Source organism: Rhinolophus hipposideros (genome assembly GCF_964194185.1).
Source record: "Rhinolophus hipposideros genome assembly, chromosome: 14".
Lineage (NCBI taxonomy): Eukaryota > Metazoa > Chordata > Mammalia > Chiroptera > Rhinolophidae > Rhinolophus > Rhinolophus hipposideros.
Genome location: NC_138060.1, coordinates 3,399,786 through 3,415,947, shown reverse-complemented (window position 1 = coordinate 3,415,947; position 16,162 = coordinate 3,399,786). Strand labels below are relative to the sequence as shown.

At 43.5% G+C, this 16,162-nt stretch overlaps 1 protein-coding gene across 9 annotated transcripts in view; it reads right to left on the bottom strand.

The window, feature by feature from the left end:
* FOXP1 (forkhead box P1) overlaps positions 1-16,162 on the bottom strand; it is a 578,556-nt gene that overhangs the window by 96,982 nt on the left and 465,412 nt on the right. Inside the window, exon 1 of one of the 9 annotated variants that reach the window (XM_081071684.1) lies at positions 5,964-6,096. The exons of 7 other annotated variants lie outside the window; for them this stretch is intronic. The gene's annotated coding sequence lies outside the window, so the exon portion shown is untranslated. Of the gene's footprint in view, positions 1-5,963; positions 6,097-16,162 lie in introns of those variants that run through there. One more of the 9 variants, XM_081071685.1, reaches the window with a different exon arrangement.

Below are 16,162 nucleotides of genomic sequence, written 5' to 3'. Positions count from 1 at the left end.
ATTTAGAAAGAACACACACACACACACACACACACACACACACACACACGCACACATGATACCATGCAAGGTAGCTGTATCATAGAGGAAAGAAAATACATTTCTGACATAATATTTCAGTCTTCAAAAAACATAAAAAGCCTACTATTCATGTGGAAAGTATAATTCTATTTCATTATGGAATTCTGCCTTTTTGTATAACTCTTTCAGACTTAGCTATTTTGCCACAATATCGTACAAAGCATTAAGCAGGTAATGGTTATTATATTAATGCAAAATCATCTAAGTAGTCAGTCATTAGCATAACTGTTCTTTCAGTAACAATACAACCACCTATTAAAATTTTAGGAAAAAAAAGCCGTCTTTAAAATGCAATTAGCATTTGATTTTTTATCATTTTGTTTATTACATTCTATCAAGAAAGGCTATCTTTCTTTCTGGAATGATTGTCTGGCCAAGACTTGCCTGCCAATCAGGAGTTATTTCAGGTTATCAACCCTAATAAGCAATCTCTAACCAAAGCTCTTGGAGCTCTTCTTTTGTCTTTAAATTTTAAAAAGTGGCAGAAATTCACATGTGTTTACAGCAGAGGTATGAGCGGGACCTCAACTTCTCTCCTCCAACGCTTCTCATGCACACAAGGTTCCCCACTAAGTGCCAGCATAATTGTTTTGAATAAATATCAGTTTCATTTACATAAAAATGTAAAGTTTACATAAATTAAATCGCTTCTCCCATTAGCAATTGTTAAATACAGGAAACAATGGAAGCTACATGTGAAAATAATCATCCAATAAGCACAGCAACTATTATTATTTAAATCAACGAAAATGCACCTTTCCTCCCTCAACCTCCTTCTCCTATAGGAGCCATGGAAAACAATTTAGTGCTTGTGAATCAAAGCTGCCAAGACATTTTAGGTCAACAACAACAAAAACCACCAAAATCGTTTAAGTGCTGTAAGTCAGAGGGGACAACTATTCCAACCAGGTACCTCAGAAAAGATTCCATCCACAGATATTTAGCTCCTGAAAGGAGGCCGTGGCTTAGTAAGTTCTCTTACATGGAAGCATTATTCAAAAGTCAGAGGACGCCCATGCCAACCCACCTGAGACATATACACCACTGTCTTAAAGAAAGATACTTGCAGATACAGCTGTAGATCAAAGGAGAATCTTAAATGGAGGAAATAAAATCTTTATCCTTTGTCAATGAAACATTTTTTTTTCTAAGACTAAGAATTAAATGTGTAGCTCTGCTTTCTTCATGCTTTAACCAGCATAGAAAATACCACTGGGAGCTTAACTGCAAATGTGTATTTTTTCCCCATATTATTGAGATGGTGGGGGGACTATAATTGGGTTTAAACATGCAGGTAGACCAAAATTGGATTATTCCGAAATTGTATAAGGCCTTACTTAGGGTACTGTCTGTCTCTCTCCCTTTTTTTCTTTTTGGAATTAAAACTTCAGTTTCTCAAACTGTGCAGTTTCTCACGCCTATTTCTAACACCTTCACCTTATACATCACAGTTAAGCTAAGGGGTGCAAATTAGATTCTAATGAGAAAACATCAGTTGCTTCTTTGACAATCTCACCATTCACTGATTTGTTTCTAATGAAGACAAAGCCTAACCAAAAGCTCCCTACGTGTTAAAGGTCAAAATATGTTAAAAAAAATACTTAGTAAATTCCAGGCAAATGGGAAAGCTGTGAGGACCTGTCTCATGAAGTGGTGCGACAATTAGAGTAATTGTACAAAAAGCCATCTTCAGGAAAAAGTAAAAGAAATTAAGCTGCCACAACCGTAACAGGTTAGATGAAAAAAAAAAAAAATCAAAATTTAATGTATTCTCCCGTGTCATCTTGTTTTGTCAAGACATCAAATAGAATTGGGAAGTACAAAATAACAAGCCCTTGAGAAATCAGAGAAGCCGACCTTTTTGATGTTGTTGATTTACCTTGTTCTCAGTTATTTGAACAATGATGTTTCAGATTTAAAGGCAAGATAAAGCTTAAAAATTAAAACACGATACCAAGGTATTCTAAAAAAGTACACCATAACATTTATCCTGCATCTTCATGCTTTTAACCAGATTTGAAAATGAGGCACAATGCATGTGTTCACTATTCATTTTTCTCATTCTAAATTAATTTCTCCTCAAACAACTGCCAGGTTGGAAGAGGGACTCAGGGAAGATTATTCCTACAACCTTAAAGTAGAGGCCCAGGTTAGCTCTTTCCAGATAATTCTGCAGAGGACTGTTTAGCTAAGAGGTACCTGAGTTCTCTCTTTTTTTTTTTTTTTTTCAAATGAAGGAAAATAAAGCTGAATTTTATAAGGAGGGAAAAAAGTACTGCACACGCTGAAAGGACAAAAACGAATGTCCAGAAATATCATGCTGCTTCCAAGAAGAGAAACCTTTAACTAAACAAAAACAAATTCAGCTTAGGGAGTTAAGACTACCCCCAAAGCCAGCCATGCAGGCATACATAAAGCTACACTCCTTTTTTTGCCCCAAGAGATCTAGAGCTTATCAGCAACATAACTCCTAGACTTACATGAAATACTGTGTACAAAGACATATAAAATCAATATATCACAAGGTAGCTTTCTCAATTTTTATAAGTAGATAGCTTCTTCTAGCAAAGAATACATAGGAACCAAAACAGGCAGCAGTTAAAAACATGTTTAAAAGGTATCTAAAGTAAACAACCCAGTATTTACAAAGACTACTAGAATTTGTAAAACTTGGACTGGTTAATAGCTATTTAATGAGGATAACTGCTTGTCGTGGAATCCATATTTTAACATGTAACACACACACAGGCACAATTGATGTATTTATTTACTTGACTTGCTCTCATCATCTGTTGCTGCATTATCACAGAGAACTACCTGAAGTAGATTCTAACTGGCTATTTATTACATTTGCCCAATTACTAAGCACAGTTTTAAGTTTCTCTTTAGTGATGTTCATCTACAACTAAACCATGTAATAAAATGAAGTTCTCCAACCTGCTTTTTTGTAAATCCAAATTTTACTTCCAGCTGAGAAGCTGGTCACAATATTCTCTCGATTGTCTCAGAAACACAGTAACTCAACCACACTTCTGCCACATCAGCCAAGATAAATCTGGAATTTCATTGCTTTTAATTAATCTGGATTTTAATTTTACTGTATCTTGCAAATGTGTGGAGGTTGGCTGAAAAGTTGCAGAACTGGTCAGTGTCATGAAAGAGTTTATCTTTCAAGTGACAGCTCCTGACAACGTGCAAACACACGGCAGGGATGGTGAGGGTTTTGTTTTTGAGGTACACTTAACTGCAAACAACAAAAAAATTCAAGCCAACAATTCCTATCATAAGCTTTCTGATGATTTATGGTTTACCAACTGAGCAAGGTTACGCAACACTGCGTGCCTTCAGATGCATTATTTCAGCTAGTTGAGATTTAATTAAGATCACAGCCTCTAAAATCCCTGTCAAATGAAAATTCAGAGCAGACAATACACTATATATCCTCATGCAGAATGTTTCCATTCCATCCTCTGGAAAAATATGAGTTAATCTGTTTCCTTGGCTGCAGACAAAAGTTCACTAATTTTGTTTTCTTTTGACACCTAGGTTGTTTTCTATTATATGTCATGAAATCATTCCCTTCCAGGGAGAGAAAGAAAAAAATCGAGAGTGAAACATGTTGCAGAAAATGCACTTGATGTTATTATCCGACATTATCATAGCTTAGCTATGATGTCATCACATTTTCATATAGTCAGCCCATGCTTAGAAGAATTTCATTTAATGAAAACATGTTTATTTAAAAACAACACAAACAGGAAGCCTACCTTCCCTGAATTACTCAGATTAAGTAATGGACATGTTATGCTTCACATTTCCTTAACTGACCAACTTTTTGTCAGATGAGCTGCACATATGGGTAGGAAAGAAAGTTCTTTGGGCAAACAGGAGAATATAAAGGCCACTACTTTCATTCTATGAGTAGTCCTGAGGGTTAAAAAAAAAAAATCTTTAATAGTTTTCTTCTTATAGATTTGTAGTGATCCATGCTTTTTTGTTAAAGAAAAAATGTATAATCATGTGGCCCTTTAACTACTCCAATGTATTTTTATTCGCCTCATGTTAATATTCGGTTGCTTATCTCATGCCTTAGAAATGACAGGTGCTTGCAGTCTCACTCTTGACAGGCCACTACACAAATAACTGTCTTGCCTGAAAGGGCTAATGCAGTACTAATGAACAATAAATCAACTTTGATTATCAAGTGTCAGCCCAATCCGTTTTTCAGCTCAGCTCTATCACATCCCAGAGTAAGTCAGCCAGCGTCTCTGGGTAGGCAGTGGGCATTTTGGTTTCATTTTTACACTCTTTTCACTGAAATGTGTCAGGCAGCTACAAAGAGTCACATAAAATAGAAGTAGACCCTTTTTCAATTTATTCGAAGGGTATAAATTAGGAGAATGTGCTTCTGCCTTCATGACGTAGTGGTGAGTCAACATTCAAGAAAGCTTTATATTCTTTTAAACAACAACAACAACAACAAGTCAATTCAAATCCTAAACTAACTCTTAATGTGATCATGTTTGAGGGCTGTGACAATGACATACTAGCTTGAACACTTTACCACATAAACCATCTTTGCTCATACGTACACATTCCTCCTGGAAAATCTATTACAAATAAATGAACGACAACAAAAAAAAGCAATGAGGGCTGCTTCTAAAATAAAAACTTCACCCGATTTAAACGACAACAAAAAAATTGGCTTCCTTAACAATGACTTCCTAATGATAAAATGAATTTAACTTATTTTTTTCTTAAGCAGATTAGTCACTGATAGTATGATTCACATTTCCTGTTATCAGGCTTAATTTTCCCCCAAATGTGTCACTTTCAGAATGTTGGAATCTATGGAAATTAGATGATTTGCATTTTTAAATTGGCTTGATTAGAACGTTTGGTTTGTGTGGACAAGAATAGGAAATTATTGAATATTTCCCTTAAAACTGGTAGGTCTTGAAGGAGTTAATCCCCAAGAGGAAGAATCTGCACATACTTTGCCCTAAAACTTTACCACCCACTTCCTAAAGATCCCCTTCTGCCCATGACAGCAGTTGGGGGACAGTCTCCCTCGCCCCGACCGTCCGCCAGTCGGGGCCGGCGCGTGGCGCGTTCCGAGCGGAGCGCCCGTGGCCGTCCCCGGTCGGCTGCACGCCCCACGGCAGCCCCGCGCACGGCGCCCCGCAGCGCGGCCCACGCCGAGCCTCCCCGACCCGCCGCGTGCCCGCGCCGCCGGCCGCTCGCGTGGGGGGCCTCCTGCCTCCTCGTCCCCCGCCCCGCGAACGTGAACTCCTCCAATTCTAACAGCCAAGCTGAAAATAGCCTGGACAGATATAGAAACAAAGTATCCCAAGCAAAGGAACGTCCCCACGGACGAGCTGAGATGGACGAGTCCCTGTGTACTTCACACGCTCTGGAAGTGGCATAAATCACGCCCCAGCTACGGCCCCGCCACGAGTGGCGGCGAGGGCTTCACCGAAGTGGCTGCGCGCAGGCCGGGGCGGCCGAGACGGGGATCGCCCACGCCGGGCGAGGGAGAGCGCGAGAGCGGGAGCAACCGCAGCGGGACTTCCTCCAACTCCCGACTGCACCCCACCCACGAACAGTTTTTTAAAACGAGCGAGCGAGACGGGGGGAAAGGTCTCTGCCGGCCCCACAGGCCCGTAGCCCCGACTTCCCAGCCCTCCTCGCCCCCCTCCGCCCGGCCACCAGAGCGCAACTCCCACCCAAGTTGGTCCACGGCGAGTGTCATTAGTATTTTTTAAAAAGACTCAACTTAGAAGCAGCCGGGCGCTCCCGCCTGCCCCCGGGGGCCCCAGGAAGCCGGCCGGCGGGGCCCGCGGAGGAGCGCGGGGCGGCCCAGCTCCATCTCGGGGACCAACCTGACACTGTCCATGTAGCCGCCAGGCGCGCGGGGCCGGCTCGGGGCGCCGGCGCGGGCCGGGCGTGGGTCCGGCGGCCTCGGAGCAGCAGACTGCACGCGCGGGGCGCCCGGGCTCCCGGGCCGCCGAGCCGCGCCGCGCCGCGCCCACCCGCCCGCTCCACCAATCACAACCCGCCTCCAAACACCCGCGCGCCGCGCCGCGCCCCACACAATGGGCTCGGCGGCCGGCTCCCCGCGCCCGCGCCCGCGCCCCGGCCCCCGCGCGCGGCAGGTGACAGCACGCTCCGCTGCCACCTGCTTTTGTCTCGGGAGCAACTCCACTTAATTGCTGTTAACCCTCTGACCCGCCTCTGGCCGACTTCTGGGAGGCCGGGCCCGCGCGCGTCTGCCTCTCGGCCCGGCTGCCGGCTGGTGGCGGGGTGGGCCCTGACACGGAGCTGTCCCGACCTCTCGGGCAGACCGGGGCACGGAGGCGGGGAGCCCCGCGCGCGGCGCTCGCCGCAGCTCCCGGCAGCTGTCAAAATCGGACGGGGATGCGGGGCTCCCAGAAGCGCTTTCCTCGAAAACGGCCTACGCGAGACAAGTTGCGCTTCACGTCGAGGGTTTCACCACGCTTTGGCCGCCCCCACCCCCTGCTTTCCAACAGTCCCACTCGCCGAAGTGTACTTGTGCGGGGAGAGGAAAACTAAGCCGACACGGGGGCTGAAATAAACAGCCAAACGTGCCTTGTCGCTGAAGCAAGCTACTTCCCCTCGAGGACGACAGCTGCTAAGGAAAGCATTTGACAGACGTTCGCTAAGAAATAATTCTTTAAATTCCTTTCTTATTTATACAACAGCACCAACAAAAGCTACTCTGGATAAGCACTGTAACAAGACCTCTATCAGAAACAGTCACTGCTCTTTAATGCTGTTTAAAGCTGAGGACAGTGTTTTAAAAAAAGTCACCAATATGTTAAACTCTGTTGCCTCAACTGGCACAAGTTAGGTCCCAGGCTAATTTAGTTAATTTCGGCAGCTCTAGCAATCACCTCTATTTAGAGAAAAACTTCTTGGCCTATACTTCAAAAACAAACAAAACCATTTTTATTATTTTTCTCAAAATATTCGAGGATAAGCAGTAGGGACAGCGATGATTACCTATTTTCCTTCAATTAAAAAAGAAGGGCCACAAATCCTAACCCAGAATTCCAAGAGTTTTACTTGAAAGCATTTGTCCATTTGAGGTGTTAATGCAAGTTACCACAAACCAGAAAGCATATTGATAAAATTTCCAATCAAGTAAATGTGTGAATTTCAATACGGTCAGCAGGGGAGCAGACTATCGCCCCATTAATCTGGCTGCAAAAGAGACAAAAGCGCCAGTTGACTGTCCACTTATGATCAGATGTTAAATGAGGGCCACACAGATCACTCTCTACCCTAAAGTGTTTTTGTGTCAGATAACAAATTTATTAATGGAATTTTTCAGGTCACAAAAATGTGACCCCACCCTCTCATGAATATTCAATAGAAAATCAAGGCCATTCTTTTTTGGGGAGAGGGGCCTTAAATCTGCCAGAATCAGTACAGTTCTGATTCTTGCAGACACAAGGCACTCCTTTGGGAGGGGCTGGCAGAGCCCCAAAGACAGGAAATAAAATATAGGAAGTTCTCTCCAACTAACACACAGTCAGAAAGTGGAAAGTGGTCATTTCAAAATACATATGTGATTTTTTCAAATTAAAATTATTTTGAGATTTAATATCTGTGAACAAAATCGGGGTGCAATTTGAATGAGTATTTTTTTTTTTCTTAAAGACAAGTTCTTCAGGAGGCATCCATAAAACTCCTGTGTGGTTTTATAAGTTGGACTGCCTTCTTTGCAGGCCAGTGTTTATCAGCTATGGAATAGTCTCCAGGAACATCAAAACAAACAATAAACAAACAAACAAGCAAACAACAAACATCACAGAGGCTTATGGCCCAGCTGTGGAGATAAGCCTTACACAAAATAATTAGAGTGATGCAATGTGGCAGTTACACAAGTACTAAATTGCATGATGGTGGCTTTAGGTGCATGGGACCACAGAGCAGGGGGAGATAAGTGGGAGAGGAGAGGTGAGGAAAGACGCCTTGGGGAGGTGGTGTTTAAAGGACTGATGGTTGGATAAAGGGGAGGTGACAGTATGGAGAAGGAAGTGGCTTAGCAAGCTAACTCAGAGGCCACTTGGAGTCCTCCCTGCCCTCTCTCCAAACATGACACAGTGACTCAGAGACTACTTCTAGGCAAGGAAATGTACCATCAATGATAAACCTGGATAAGCTGGTATAGAGCGTATAAAATGAATGATATATGTTGGATTGAGGTTTGCAAAACAAGTTGTTTACTGGTAGGGACAGGACTATGGCCGCACATGTGTGAGACTGATAAGAGTGAAGTAAAAAACATGTTTTTGTGTGAAACAGAGCATAACAAAATTGAGTGACAAACACCTTCACCAAAACCACTTTTGGTTATCACCTCAGGGGTAAACAAGTCCAAGGAAAAGAGGATAAAAGCAGAACTCCAGAGCAACGCTCTGAGTAGCCCAACTGGGCGCTCTGGCTAAGACCCTCTGCGAGGGGCAAGCCACGATATCGCGACTCTCCGAAGTTCTTCCCTGCAAGACCAGCTCTCCTCAGACCCGTCGTGGGCCCAGTCGCCTCTCCCAGACCAGGAACCTTGTCTACCTCATTGACTCTGGGACTTGGTTCGTTATTAAATTCTGTTCTATTCTATATAACCTTCAGTGCTTACCAGAGCATTGGTCTCTGGAGGGACATTGGTCCCCAAATAAAGCTGTGTTACTCACTGTATCTGAACCTGTGTGTCGGGACTTTGTTGCCCACTCACGTCACGAGTACCATGCAGGGACGTAGTTGCCCTGCCGAGGGGTTAATGTCCCCTTGGCTTTCAGGAAGAGACTGAAATGTAGCAACTGCCCTTCCAGGTGCTCGAAACAAAGCCGTATGTACCCCAACCATTCTGATGAATTCTGGATTCTCAGGATCCCCTCTATTTGGTGCTGTCTACCTGCCCTGTTCTTGGGATTCATTGAGAACTGGAACCTTCCATCACTGGCATACAGTATAACCTGCTAAAACTGCCAGTGACCTATAAGACTTAGTGCCATTTATTCATTACCATGAGTGATAGGTCATTTTGGAAATGCTGGGTCAGAAAGGCCCCCTAACCCCACCCCCCATCCCCAAAAAAGGCTTTTGAATTGTGAGGACTTTAGAATGGGTTACTCAGCCATACGGTCTCATTTAGTTTTCAAAACTTGAATAGAAATCGCAATCCCCATTTTAGAGAGGAGAAACTGAGGTTCAGAAAGGCAAAGTGATTTTCTTCCTCCAAGAATCAAACATAGCCAGCACCACAGGCCCCAGGGGGAAGCAGATACTGAAGTTACTGAGAAAGAGAGGCCATGATAATATAAAATGAAGAGTGGGTGGGAGGGGCTAATGTTTAAGGAAGAGTGAAAGAAATGCTAAATACTGTACTTAAAAGTATTTTTGATGCCCACATCCTAACAGCCACAACACATACAGCCCTTGTTCAAACACCACATATTAAGAAACCTATCAGTCGCTAAATGAGTCCATTGTGCAGCTGGCTGTGTACTTAAGAACAGATTACTATGATCCCACACCAAACTCTAACCACCAAATAACACACCTGGGACAAAAATCATGCATTATATTTGGTTTTGCTGAGCCTTAGCCTTGAACACAGGAGAAAGTGAAAGGTTTTTACTGCCCATTCAGAGCTGAGAATGGAGATAAGGTGTAATTTAAGGGAAGAGTCAGAAGGAGCATCTTGTCAGGAGGTTATTCCCACACTGATGAATGGCACAGCAGGGGGTCTCGCCCACGTGGTCCTCAGCTCCAACTGAGTTCCTGCTTTGCCAGAAGCTGGTTGGAAATAACCAGAGAAAGACATGTGACTGGACAGTGGCTCACTTTTTCTAGCAACACTGAGAGCGGGAGACCTGCCCAGATAGAGCCTGTTAAGGTACCAGGTTTTCAGAGGAAATAACTGTAGTTTCTGTTGCTTGAGAGTTGATCTGTCAGAGTCAGTGAAATAAACATTGATGAACAATTTGATGGGTCGAAAAATCAACCGCATGATGAGAGACCAAGACCTTAATTCAATTCTCCATCTTCTTCCGAACAACACTTGCGTTAACACTTATTTCCTCTCCCTTTTCCAATTAATTTAGTGGAGTACCCAGAACATATTCTGAAATGACAGAACTTAAAGAGATCTGACCAACTGACTCTGTGCTAGATAGAAAGCGCCGAAACAACAAGAATATAAAATCCAGGCCCCTTACCCCAGAAAGGGGCTTGACAGCCTGCCAGAGGGAGTCCTGCGTTAGTACTTCTGACGTCTCCAAGAACCGCCAACCGGCCTATTAGTCACTAAATTGCAAGGCAATACCCAATTCCTAAGGTTTGGGCATTTGTCTCCAAGGAAGCACAGTGCCTACTTGATTTAAGTGGCGCTTTTACTTAAAAATAAAATTAATACACCGTCTACCTAAGAGAACTAAGGCGGTTAGCTCAGTACTGGTGTTGTTTGTGTGACTGTTATTATATGTCTGTGTTGACAATGAAGCTAATTATGTTGTTTCTCTTCGGTGCCTGCTTGGCCACTGAGAAGCCTTTGGGAGAAGACTGAGTTCTCGCTGTTCATCTATAGGAGTTTAAACTTCTCCTTATAACATCTTCCCAAATGCCATTAGAATCTGCACCTAATGCAACACTTTATAATGCCCATGTTCCTGGTTAATTTATAACGTCACATTCAGGTGACGTATGAACATGATGGGTATATAAGCTATGGGAAACATTTACGCCCCACCCCCCAATCGCTCACTCTAAATGTAAAGTCATTCATAAAACATCACCGCTAAACAAAATAACATATGGAAAATAAAAACAGCAACATTTGTCCTGTTCGAACTCTCATTTGATTGACAGTAACAAATTACTCTCTCATTTATGATAAAACTATATAATCCCTTGTTTTAATGTAATGTAAAATGTATTACAGACCAGCTTCGACCACAAGGTTAGAGTAGATTACACTGAAGTCACAAAGTTCTCAAAAAGGTCCATGTTCTAGGGAAAGAAAGCATTTCCCACAGAGCTTTTTCCTTCAGATATCAGGAAAAAAGAAATCACTACCACCATTAGGTATGAGTCCTTATTTCCCCTCCATGCACACCTACCATGTTTCCCCGAAAATAACACCGGGTCTTATGTTAAGTTTTGCTCCAAAAGACTCATTAGGGCTTATATCCAGGGGATGTCATCCTGAAAAATCATGCTAGGGTTTATTTTCCAGGTAGGTCTTATTTTCGGGGAAACACAGTACATGCAAACCCTTGATTTTAAGCATAACCAGAACTGGGTCACTGAAAGAGAAAGAAAAGATAGCTCTCGGGGGATGAAATTACATTTGAATTTTTTTTAACATTTGATTATGGAAATGGCTGAAAATCAGATAAAGGCAGGTAGCCACCTTTACTTAGTGAAGTGAGCTTTTCCGGAGACCTGCCATGTGCAGCCAGCCTGTGGAGAGGCAAGGGGAGCGTGTCCCAGCTCGCCCTGAACAATGCTCACAGGTCTGCCTCCACGCCACACCACCCTCCTGTGAACCTAGGTTGACACACCCTCATGTCAAAACCTTCTTTATGCCTGCCCTCTGCTGGTAAACCAGCCAGGATTAGGAAATTTCAACTACCTCAACTTACTCAAAAGACAACTTTTAAAAGCTGGAGAGAAAAAGGACACGTAATGAACTGTTAACTGGAATATATAAATTAAAACACTTAAAAAACGGGGGAGGGACATCGCCAGTGAAATATGGCACTTTTCATGTAGAAACGCACATTCGTCTATTCTATTGCTCCTTGCTCACAGCACAAGAGTGCCAAACTCCATATTTTAGCTTGCCTAAGAGAACAACCTGTATTATGTTGGGCATCTTGCCTTCTCTTTTGCTCACTCTCTGGGGAGAGCATGTCGGCGCATTTTCAATAAAACACCTTCTTAGCAGTAAAGGGCCACTGTTCCCATTTCAATGGTCCCTAAGGTTTCACGATACAGTATATTTAACTGACTCGCAGCTCAAGTTTTCTTCTGGTATTCATGAAACCCACATAAAGGGGAGGAAAAAAATAAAGCAAAAGAAGAGCTTTCACCTATCCTTTGTTGAAGTAAGAAAACAGTTAACTTTGAGATTGATTAGCTGGCACGGCTTACATGAAACAATGGGACGTGCTCCCATGCCCACTCCCCACTACAGGCACCCTCTGCCTGCACGCCTGGGCCAGCGAGTCTGCAGGAGGCTGTGGGCATTAGGGTGATTTCTGCAGCAGCAGCATGTGTACGTGTGTGTGTGTGTGTGTGTGGGGGGGGGTGTTTAACAGTGCAAGTCCTGTCGGTATCAATGGGAAGCACGAGGCCTTACAAATCCCCGCATACCATTTCAAAAATATATCTCCAAGACGGGAAAATGAAGCTCAGCAGTTGCAACCTCAAAAGCATTCAGGAAGTAGCACTCTTGACAGTGCTTTAGATGCCGAGTAAATGCTCTTATAAAGAACACCCAATCCAGCTGACAATAAATCTTACACCGGGGAAGCCCGTGCAGGCTGTGGAATCCCCTCCAAACATAATTACCTTCCACACTGTGTGGCATAGAAACCACTACGCAGAAAACATTTTCTGGGGCCCTATAGTGTGCTATGAATTTTCCTGCCTTAACAGTCACCAGATAGAGACACACACACACACACACACACACACACACACACACACACACACACAACCCCTATCTTTAAGAGCTGCCATTTAAAAATCCAAAGATTTGTCTTCTTTTTTAGAGAGAATAGTTCTTCGGGGGTGGGGGGGCCGGGAGTGGGTGAGGGGGCAGGTGGAGCAAGGAAATGTATAAGCAACCAGGAACAGAATCTGCAGCAGGCATCAAACTACCTACACAACCTTTGGTGTTCACCTCCCACTCTGAAGGCTCATGTGGTTTTCAAACAGTTCCAAAGTGGGACTCATTCAACAGACAAATAAAGAGGTAGGCAGAGCTTTTCTGGTCCAAAGTGGCCTGGGGCAGTGTCTGTTTAACCCAGAGATGATGCGGGAGTACTAAGTACGACTTTGCCACGAATTAATAGTGTGAGTGTGGGCAAGTCACTTCACCTCTCCGAGCCCACACACTTCACGTAAACAGAAAAAGATGGATGAGATATTCTCTATGGTTTCTTTAAAAATAACAATAACAATAATAGTAATAACAACTGTCATTACTGATGACATACTATGTACCAGATATACATTTCACACTAGTAGAGGACTAACTCCTAGGTATTTTCTTGCTTACAGTTAATGTCCTATATATAATCACCAGGAATATAGTTTAAAAATATAGGTAGGATTTTAGAGCGCGGGCATCTTGGACACTATTATCATGTCAATGGCAAATCAGGGAACAAACAGAAGAAAAAAAGTGCTTTTTAGAAAATTCAAAATCCCTTATTCTGATCCTGGGTAGGTCAGAAACTGTGAATCACGTACATGTTGTGGCCACAGGATAAATGACACACATGCTTCAAGTCTTGGTGGGATGAGCGGGGCCTCAGATGACGGCTCTAAAACTACCTGAATCCAAACATACATATGTTCTTTGTCCTTGAGATTTTTTTCCCCTCTTCTTTCACCATCAAAGTTCTTCTCTCTTTCCACCATGACTGCTCCCACCAAAATGATTTTCTGAATATCTGGTTCTACCTCCCAAGACATTCGCCTGCTTTGGTCTGTTCTACTTTGGAAAGGAGAGAGGAAAATGGACAGTGTATGCATCAGGTGGCTCCTGGGAGCAGTGGCATTTCCATGGCAGGCTGACGCCATAGGTTATGTCCAGATGGGATCACGAGCGAACTTAGTAAGGAAGCAGAGTATCCCAGCGATATTAGACTCCTTTGAGATCTAACAACTCTTGTCTTGAGAAAATGCATACAGAAAAGTATACAGTCCAGGTTGCAGGCCTACTATTTATTTTTTTATTATTTTAAATGCCATTTCCTCCCTCATGAGGAAAAGCAGTAGATGAAGCAGAAAGCTTTCAGGTCATGTAGAGCTTCCCTCTTTTCAAACAAATAAGGTATTGTCTTTGAACAATAGGAGGAATGTCTAATTGATCTTAATTAAATTCTGTGATGTCCAATTTTTGAGATGGGTCAGGACACATCTATGTAATGTGACAACCCAACAGACTAGACCTTTGAAAGCCGGCAGCCCTGTGGTTAGCTCTTCTCTGACACCTCTTTCATCCATTCACCACCCCACTGCAGCACTAACTTGTTCTACCCTCCAACTTTCTTCTCTCTACTTCACATGACTCCTGACTTCTTCCTGCTTGGTACCGACAGTACAACCACAGCAAGAGCAATACCCCTTCCTTTGGGCAGTCTTCTGAAGTGACAAAGCCCCGCCATATCCTATCTCATCATTCTCACGCTAACCTACAAAACCCTATGATAACATATCCATTGCATGTGGAAAAGGTTAACTGGACTTGGCAGGGTGAGAGATGTGGGTTTGAATCCAATCTTCACTACTGACGAGCAAAGTAAATGGGTCCCAAAAGTTCATTTTGGTGGTTATCTCCTCATCTATAAAGTGGGAGCGATTATCTGCCTCATCATGGATAGATGTTTCTTTCATTATTTTCTGAGGGCGTGCCAATTTTTAAACTCATTTTCCTGATTTGAGAGCACTGGTGTGAATATTGATCCAATGAGGGCAAGTACCTGGTCCACAAGTGTCTAGCGGAGAAAAGTGTCCTGCCTTCGTGGTTGTAGGGGACTCATCCGAGGTCACTCGGCTGGTGAGTAAAGGAGCCAGGATGTGACTCTCTCCTCCAGAGCTCAGTCTTCCACATTAGGGATCCTCTTTACTTACTGGTTACAGACTCAGGTGACTTGGAGATAACAGCTAAGCGAACAAAGACCAGAACCAGTCATGCTCAGGGAGGTGTTGGAAATACTCTAACAAGGCTGCCAGTCACCAATTGGGAGGTACGTCCTGGGACCTCAGAGCAGGCTTTGGCAAAGGAGGGGAAAATGAGGGAAGGGCTGGTCCTGGTAACAGGATGGCTGAGAAATAGAGCAAATGTTTATTGTGAGCTTATGGTGGGTTCGGCACTTTCCATAATGTCTTGTAATCCTTAAAATAACCCTACAAAAGAGGCATCATGGTGCCTACCTAGCGGACGAGAGTTGAAATTAATTATCCAACATTGCACAGCTAGTACGGGGAGAAGTGGGATCTGAATGACCCCCAAACAAGGCCTGTGTCCTATGTGCCCAGCTGAAGACCAGGCTGGGGGCTGGAAGTAAGCCTGGAGGAACAAAGTGGCTGGTCCAGTTTTACTTCCTTGGAAAACAGATGTAACCAAGAGTCACTAAGTCATCGGCATGAATGGAGCCTGAGACAGCACAAAGGTAAAATTCGAATTATCTTCTTTGCTTCTTATAAGAATCCAGTGACAACCTCGACTGACCACATGAATGTGGAATTGCCTCTGGATCTGTCGGTACCACAACCAGACTGCTGGGATGAGGGAATGGGACAAGGGTTCATTATTCTCTTGAATTACTTCTCCTTGATCAAGGAGCTTCTCACACACCCTTCTTCATTTCTGAGAGAGAAAAACACAGACAGACCAACAGGTGGACAGACTGCTCTCCTCATCTGCTTCCAGCACATTACTGAGCAGCAGACAGTGACTGAGAAGCCCTGGCTTGGATGGAACCAACCTCTCCTGGTAACATGGAGTGTCTTCGGTATAAAGGGGAAACATCTCAGTGATGGGGCTTATTTTATCTCTTATCATCAAAGGCACCCAGACAAGTTAGTTACGGTGGCTCTGGTGAGACTGCCATGGGTTCTAGTGCTGGCGGCACCATCTCCTGATTGTACTTTTGGTAAATTATTAATCTCTATGTGCTCAGTTTCGTCATCTATAAAAGGAACTAATTCTATTACTTCTCCCAGAGGGCTGTTCCATGGATTAAATGAGATAAAATGGGTGAGAGTCTGGCACACTGTAAACACTTAAATGTTTCCTAATGTCATTACAATTGTTGTT